Below are 8,560 nucleotides of genomic sequence, written 5' to 3'. Positions count from 1 at the left end.
GCTGAATGAGGTTGGTGATTCGTCGACAGCGCCAAGCTAGGCCCCCCTCATCCGGTTCATTCCGTACTCTCTGATTGGTCATTTGAAGGGGGCGGGGCTGTAGGGATGCGTATCTACGTTACAAGGTTGGAGGCAGAGGAGGTTCGGGGAAGTGTGGAATCGCTGTCGGATGGGACCAGTGGCCCATGAGGATTCTGCAAGCTCTACAGAGCGTTTGAGAACACTTGAGGAACCCCTACTCCATTGTTCTGCTGACTATATTCCAGCTTTAAGAAAGCCTGGGTAAGAGGCCATTACCTTAGAGCTGAGCCTTTTCTTTTTCTGCACAAAAGGGCCCCCATTCTCTCTGAGAGTGGTTAGGGAAGTCAGCTCGAATAAGAAGACAGAAAGAAATGGGAAACGTTCGCCTAGTTTTGTGTCAGTTGCTGGAATGTAAGGGTAGAGCCACTTGGTTATTTTGGGATCCTGCGGAAAGACCATTCTAGGCATAGGTTAATTTTAGAAGACACTGCAAATACTGAATATCCTCTCCGCATTTGGAACTTGTTACAAACTCGCATACATTAAAGTTTCAAAAGGTTGACATTATAGCTGACAAATTTAATGTGCTTAAAGCTTTTAACTAAACCTATGGGGCAAATAAATGGTAAATGGGATCTTAAAGCCTTTCTAAACCAATAGAACAAACAAATCTCTACTTCTCAATTAGACACACAAATGTGTTCTATATGTGTCGTTTTCTGAGAGTCAGACACTGCTCTTTACCTATATTATATCAGTTGATCTGCATAAAAATCCCAGAAGGTAGGCAGTTTTTGATGTTACAGATGAAAAAAGAGATTCAAATAGTTAAGTAATTTGCAAAGCTCATTGAGCTAGTTAGTGGTGGTGCTGGGATTCTAACCTTGGTCTCTGACTGCTGAGGTGCTGCTAAACATTCAACCTATCAGCACCTGCCACCTGAGAATTCTTGACTGATGACTGTATGTGAACTAGAAGGCCTGCAGTATTGACTACACCCAGCCTAGGGAATGTTGTCTGCCCTATTGTCATCTGTCCTAAGCCAAAGTCTGGAGCTTGATAACACCTCCATTTTACAGCCCGGTCTCTTTTTATACAAACTTAAAGGGACATAGGCTTTTTGTTTGTTCTTCATAAGCTAACCTACAAAATTGACATAGTTATTTTTAATTTCCTGATCATTAAATCAGTGCATACTCCATTGTCAAATTTCAGAAAAGAGGAGAATAAAGAAGAGAAAACCCTTACTCTACAACCAAGTATAACCATTACTTACTTTTTGATACACAATATAGTTTTCCTTGGGTATGCTGGATACATAGTCTCTGTGCTTTCAGTCAGTCATTGCCATCTGTAATAGTCTTCGCATTCTTTCTCATGGGCAAATGTTTTTTACATAATTTGTGAAACTTTCCTTGAGTTTTTTTCGCCCTATATCCTTAGTAGCACTCATGAGTTACAATCATTTACGTATTTGTCTGCCTTTTAGATTGAGATCCTAGGAGCAAGCTAAAGCTCTAGAACTATAAAAATAAATAGAATAAAGCAAGAGAGGGAAGAGACCAGAATGTCACTTGCATAGGTAATTTCCCACACCAGTTTGCGAACCAGGGTTTATCCATGGTGAAGTTTTCTGCAGATCAGCAGAGAAATGAGAAAGAAAGAAAAAATATATATAGTGAATTTTCCATTTAGTCAAACTTATTCATTCTAAAGGAGTATGCTTTATTTTGAAGTTATCCGTTCTATTTTTTTTTTAATGTGATAGTTATAGAGTAGTTGTTTTCTAAATGTTCTTACTTTGGAGAATGAAAGGTTGGTAACTTTGTTTCTATTTAGTCTATTTCCAAAATTGTTCTTGGTCCATGAAATACTAAAGTCTGGTAATCACTGAGTCAGGGAATGGCTGATTTCAGCAACCATAATGTTGGCTTGATCCTAATCCACTTGCTTTTCTTGCTATGGGCATTCTCTATATTCTTTCTGGATATGACTTAGCCTAAGCCTGAGGGTGGATCTGAGCTTGATAGTGTTTGAAAAATAACAAGTGATTATAACCAGTAGATGATACTAGGGTCAAAGTCAAGCCAATCGTTCTTAGTCATTAGTCATTCTTGATGCAGTTTGGATTAGTCTGCCTTAAAATAATAGGTTAACAAAATTCACTTTGAGGGATTCTGCGAAGCGGGCACCCCTTGGCATGTATTGCCATATCTCTCTATGTAAATGCGTCTGTGGTGGTTTTAAAACATGGCTGCAACTTCTGTACTCTTCCCATAAACATATGGACTCTGTGTCCCCTCCCCTTAAATCTGGGTTGGGGTGACTGATTTGACTATTAGAGTATAGTGATCATAATCACCATATGACTGCAGAGGCTAGGTCATAAAAGGTCAGGCAACTTCACCTTGTCTGTTGGAACACTTGTTTGTGGAACTGTCAGCCATCAGGTTGAGTTTAGGCAGACATCAGAGAGAAGCACAAAAAAATCCCATTGAGTTCGTGGAAAACTTCCAGAAGAAGGCTGATATAGGGCTTCCGTATCACAGAGAGTTGTTCAGTTGCCAAAGATTGGGCACCAGTATACCAATAGCCTTGGGAACTTTGGAAGGGAATGTGAAAATCATAAAAGGCATACTAGAAGAGTTAATCTAGTTTTTGACAAACTAGGTTTACCTGCTAGACCAAAAAGTCCTTTAGATCCTAGGAAGGATGGAGAGTCCCTGTCATACTTGTATGTTGCCTCTGAGTGATGGTTCAGAAGGCTCAAAATAGTCATCCTCAGATGATAAGAGGACACATGTGTGATGATACCAACCCTGAAACATTTAACCAATTGTGGACTGTTGAAGAACAGAAAAAGTTTGAACAACTACTCCTGGAATACCCTCCTGAAGGAGTAGAATCTTGATGCTGGCAGAATGTAGCTGATGAACTGGGCAGTAGGACAGCAGAACAGGTTGTCAGCAAGTGCAGAAGTAGTTCATGAAACTAAAGCTGGCATTCCAGTCCCAGGCAGAACACCAAACTTATATATATATACTCCAAAAAGTCTTCAACAAGCACATGACAGCACCCCCTTAATAAGCCTCTTTAAACATTCCACTTTGATGACTTCCCAGGAACCATCAGTCTATATGGATGAAGATGAAGACCGATCCTGTTTTCATAGCCACATGAACAGTGCTATTGAGGAGGCATCAGATAGAGTATTCCTATTATGTATGGAAATTTACCTGAATATAAGGAACAGTTTAAAAAGTTATAAAAAAACAAACTTAAGCAAATGCAAGCTGAAAGTGGATTTGTGTACCATGTGGGCTTCAAGTGTGATAACTGAGGCATAGAACCTATCCAGGTAGGGTGTTCAGTGCCACTGCCAGGATTGTCCTCCAGGAATGTCTTTGGATTTCTGTGGTTCTTGTTCAGACCGCCTTCATGAATCAGATATTCACAAGGACGATCACCAACTAGAACCTGTTTGTAGGTCAAAGACATTCTTAGAGTCTACTGTGTGTCCCAGGGCACCAGTTATAATTACTTTGACCCAAACTGCTTTCTGGCAAACAGATGACATGGATGAGAACATCATATACCAGTCCTCTTCAACACATAGCAATGGTATCATTGCGAATTATGTGCATAGTTTGGGAAGATTCTCTGCTTTCCTTGAAATGACGCTCGATGACAGCACGATGGCTTCCTGAGTGTTCTTGTCAAGTCCAGCTCCGCACCATCGAGGCTCTAGATCATTTTTCAGCAGCTGAACATTCCTGGTGAGCAAAGGATTTCGCTGGTGAGTTTATCGCCACCACCTTAAAGCCTTTTAGGCGGTGACCTTAAATGGGTGAGATGGAAATGAGAGCACACATTAAAGAGAGAGTAAATTCCAACGGTTTCATAGAACCTGGTCTTAAACATGCTGATGAGAAGACAAAGTACTTATATTAAAACAGTTTGGTAGTTTTCAGTTTTATGAAAATAGTTTTCAGCACAGAAACTGACTTCTTTTGACAAAGTTTTAACCAATGACGGTGTTCTCTTCTAGAACATGTACACTTTGAAAGATCTCACTGTCCCCAGTGGTGGCCACTGGTGGCCTTCAGTAAATTGGAGCTGCTTAACCTTGATGTCTAATTTTTTTAACCACAATTTACTGTCCTTATTACACCAGCGAAGCACTGTAGGAGGCAACTGTGGTATTCTTCCTTAACCAGCTCACGGCGTGTGAATGCTATAAAATTGTCACTCAGAGGTTTTTTAAAATGTAATGTTATGCAAGATGATCATGTGATGTGTACAAACCATGGTGAAAGTGCCAGTGGTGGTCAATATGAAGATCTGTTTAACATACTCATGTTGAAATAAAAATGAGTTACAGTTTAAAAAAGTATTTTCTGTCATTTTGTTCATTTTGTTTATGGGTCTTATGATTTAGAACCAACTATGGCCGGCAATAACCCAGTCGTGGTCTGCAATCTGTTTCTGCATGGCCCATGAGCTAAGAACAGTTTTTGCATTTCCTTTTTCATCATGGTAAAATATATGCAAACATAAAAGTTACCATTTTAACCATCTTTAAGTGCACAATTCAATGGCATTAAATATATTCACATTATTGTGCCACTATCACTGCTGTCCATCTCTGGAACTTTCTCATTATCCCAGGCTGAAACTCGGTACTCGTGAAACACTAACTCTCCATTCTCCTTTTCCCCAGTCCCTGGTAACCACTCTCCTACCTTCTGCCTTTGTAAATTTGAACACTCTAGGTACTTTATGTAAGTGGAGTCATACAATATTTGTCCTTTTGCATCTGGGTTAGTTCACTTAGCATACTGTTTTCAGGGTTCATCCATACTGTAGCATGTATCTGGATTTCCTAATTTTTCAAGGCTAAATAATATTGCACTGTATGTAGAAACCACATTTTGTGTATCTGTTTATCTGTTGATGGCCAGTTGGGTTTCTCCCAGCTTTTGCCCATTTTGAATACTACTGCTGTGAACATTGGTTTCCTCCTGGTATTTATTGTGAATAATGCTTCTATGAACACTGGTGTACGCACCTAGAGGATGAGGTATGGATATGATCCTCCTCCATTGCTTTTGACCTTGACCAGAGAACCCGCCTTCCTACCCCCTAATGGTGTCTAATGCTGCTGTATGCATACAGGGGATGTATTTAGGGGAAACAGGGAATTGTCTGTTCATTGGGGATGGAGTGCCAGTTTTGCAAGATGTAAAGATACCTGGAGATTTGTTGACAGCAATGTGAATATACCCAACTGCTTTTAATTTGGCATTTAGGGTTGTAAAAAAAAAATTAAAAGGATATTTAAAAATATTTACTATTTGGCCTTTTATGGAAAAAGTCTGCCACCCCCTAATTTAGAGTAAATTAAAAATTTTTTATAATGGGCTGTCATGAAGTTGCTAAATGAATCTCAACATAAAGTGCACTCATTTCATCCCTAGGGACGTAATTAAATTTCAGCAGACTGTCTCACACTAAATATTTGGGGAACTCTAGTTGTTCCCGTCCCAAAACCAACATTGAAAAACCATGGTTTTGTTCTTGTCATTAAGAGTCACTGATTTTAAAGGGATCCTGCAAAACTCCAGAGTCATAGGGCACAAGGGTTCTTTTCTTTAGAGCCAGGATTACATGAAAGAAAAGGTCCCACCATATACATATTATTTTCTTTTGTGTGTGTGTGTGTGTGTGTGTGTGTGTGTGTGTGTGTTTAATGGAAGTTCCCCTACTGGTCCTGCTTCCCCGAGTGGCTGTGAGCAGGGGGAAAGGGGAGGAGCAGGAGGGGAGCTAGGGTGTTGTTAAAAATATAGGCCCCCCCAAACAAGGTGCCTATGGGGAACTTGGTCTGCATCAATGCAAGAGTTATGTAGCAGCTGGAGACGCCGTCATTTCCACTTTTGACCTCCTTTTCTGATTCTACTCTGAGCAGGCTCTCAATGTCCTTTGTCCCTAAGGTGGCGAGTCCCAGACTTTCTCGTCTCATGACACCTTAGAATCTCAGTCAATTTTTCATGGTGTCCTTTAGCCAAAGAAATTTCTAACAGTTTCATGTAGTAAGTAAGTAATTATGTCCAAACAACCTACTTCCAGACATTCATATGATGTTTCTGTGTTTCTCTCAAACGTTTAAACTATCCTGTGGTGCCTCTGAATGCACTTCCTGCTCTGTGGCCCCTCAGCACAGTTTGGAAATTGTGGTCTAGGGTCCCTTACCTGTGTTTCTGACTTGGATAAGCCTTTGTCCCTGGCTTTGCCTCTTGTTTTCAGATACTACTCCCCACGTTTCCAGGGCTTGCCTAACAATTTCTGATGGTTTTCTTTGCTTACAGATTCAATTTTCACATTCTTGATTCAGGTTTATTCTCTCAGTTCATTAACTTTTATAGCAGATTTTCTTTATGAAGGCTCTGTGTTTAAACTACTGAAATAAATCCTTAAATGAAGAGAACGTTTGCCCTGGTCTTCAAAAGTTTGTTACTAGAATTACTGGATTAGTGACTATCAGGATCTCTAATTACCTCACAAGAAAGGATGGTAAAGTGTCTTAAGCCATCAGATAATCTTTGGCAGTATATGTTGTCTTGTTACTCAGGTGAAGAGGATCCTGTGAATGGTGAAGATAACTTGCATAGTAAATAATAAATTACCTTTTCTATAAACTATTACTCACTAGATGAACTTTCTAGTAGCTATATCTAATGAAGTTTTTTTTTAATTGATGGTTTATTTTCAGACTGATTTAAGTGACACTTCTGGCATATCAAGTTACAGGCTAAAAGGAAGGTGAAAAACCTTAATAACTTTAAACATTAACAGATTCAAGACTAGGTTATTCGGGAGCTTTGGGAGAGAAGGTATTTCTGGTTAGGAAGAAGATTCTGTGGATTATTCAAAAATGTGAGAATGGAAACATATTTTTATATGAGACAAATTCTTTAGGATTTAAACAAAAATCAAGGTGTCATTTATTGTACTTTGGATGCTAGACTATGCTGATCCCCCTAGAAAGAAGGCTTGACTCACACGAGGTATGGAGAATTTGTGGGAGGGTTTTGCCCCGGTGTTTTAGTTTTTTCCTTTATATATGAGGAAAGGTCCCTATGGAGATGGAGTTTTACCTCTTTTCTCACATACAGGCTGTCCGTTACCTTGTGTAAACTCACGGGCACACGTCCTCCGTGGTTTTACATAGGTCAGATGTGGGGGTGTGGTGAGGAGGGTGAGCGTTCTGTGCACGCAGAGCTCTGAACGCAGTCCACCAGGCTTGGGCCATTGTAGTCAGCGCTTCTATTTATATGGCATCTTTACTTTGTGGATGTAAAACTAGACTTTTTTTTTCCCCTAGAGTATAAATCCTATGATTTGTGCTTTCCCATTTTCTCATTTGGGAAAAGAGAGGAAAACAGGAGAGCAGTGTCTTTGTTGTTTCCCTTCGTCCTAGGACCCTCCCTAAGTTGGGATATAATAAGGATCAGGCAGTTGTCCCAGCACTAAGCTTTTCAATTCTCCTTATTCTCAGGAACCCTGGATTCGTGACCAATGTCCCCAGGAAGGAAGACTCAAGTAGAAAAATACCTTGCCTGATGTATTTTCTGTTACTGGCCTAACAAATGACCACAAAATTAGTGGCTGATATAGAAACACATGGCTTCAGGATTGGGGTTGGGGGACAAGTCACTGAGCTGGAAGTCTGTGGACTGTTAATAACTGAGAAGGGTCTGAGATTTGTACCCTAATTGCAAGCTAAGAGGTTAGCCTGCCACAGTTCCATAGATACTGGCAAGACATGAGACATCTGGGTCTGAGACAAAGGACTTTTCTACTAATAGCACAGCAGGCAGGAAGAGCTTCATGTTTGTAATGGTTCCTCTTGCCTCCCAAGTCCCAGGGGGTGAGGTGGAGAGGCCCAGGTGTATTCTGTACAGGAAGGAGTTTCCACCGTAGGTGAGGAACGCCCCAGTCTTCTGTAATGACCTGAAAGTAAACCTGTTCAACCTTTTCCCTGAGGGAGACATTGTCTTTATCATCCTAGTCAGGAAAAAAAATGTGCTCTTTGCCCTGGAAGGAGATGCTATCTCTACTTCTCAAGGCTGTTTGCTGTATGTGTTAGTTACCCAGTCCAAGCTCGTACTGCTCGCTGCACAGCAGGCCAATAAATCAAGAATGAGTTGTTGGGGCAAGGAATAGTGACTTTATTCAGAAAGCCAGCAGACGGAGAAGATGGTGCACTAGTGTCCCAAGGAACTGTCTTGCCTGAGTTAGAATTCATACTTCTTTTATACTAAAAGGGGAGGGAGTAAAGTCAGACAATTTCCTGGTTCTGGTCAGCTTCCAGAGGGGATGTGTTCATTTCTTCTTGCCTGCTGTCATTCACAGGTGGGCCTGGTCAGGATGTTTCCTGTGAGTAAACAAATGTGTTTCAGCTTTATGCTCATTATCTGTGAGTCAGGGTACCCAGAGATGGGCCATTATTTATGACTTAAGCTCATATGCAACATCCCTT

General features: G+C 40.6%; 1 protein-coding gene and 1 pseudogene across 1 annotated transcript in view; both read left to right on the top strand.

The window, feature by feature from the left end:
- The first annotated feature begins 89 nt into the window (after nt 1–89).
- Nucleotides 90–8,560, top strand: part of TTC29 (tetratricopeptide repeat domain 29) — a 724,023-nt gene continuing 715,552 nt past the window's right edge. The window contains exon 1 of the mRNA XM_032464537.1: nt 90–282. The gene's annotated coding sequence lies outside the window, so the exon portion shown is untranslated. The remainder of the gene's footprint in view (nt 283–8,560) is intronic.
- Nucleotides 106–4,411, top strand: LOC102520002 (annotated as a pseudogene).

The sequence above is a fragment of the Camelus ferus genome, chromosome 2, assembly GCF_009834535.1.
Source record: "Camelus ferus isolate YT-003-E chromosome 2, BCGSAC_Cfer_1.0, whole genome shotgun sequence".
NCBI lineage: Eukaryota > Metazoa > Chordata > Mammalia > Artiodactyla > Camelidae > Camelus > Camelus ferus.
This window is presented reverse-complemented; position numbering and strand designations above follow the sequence as displayed.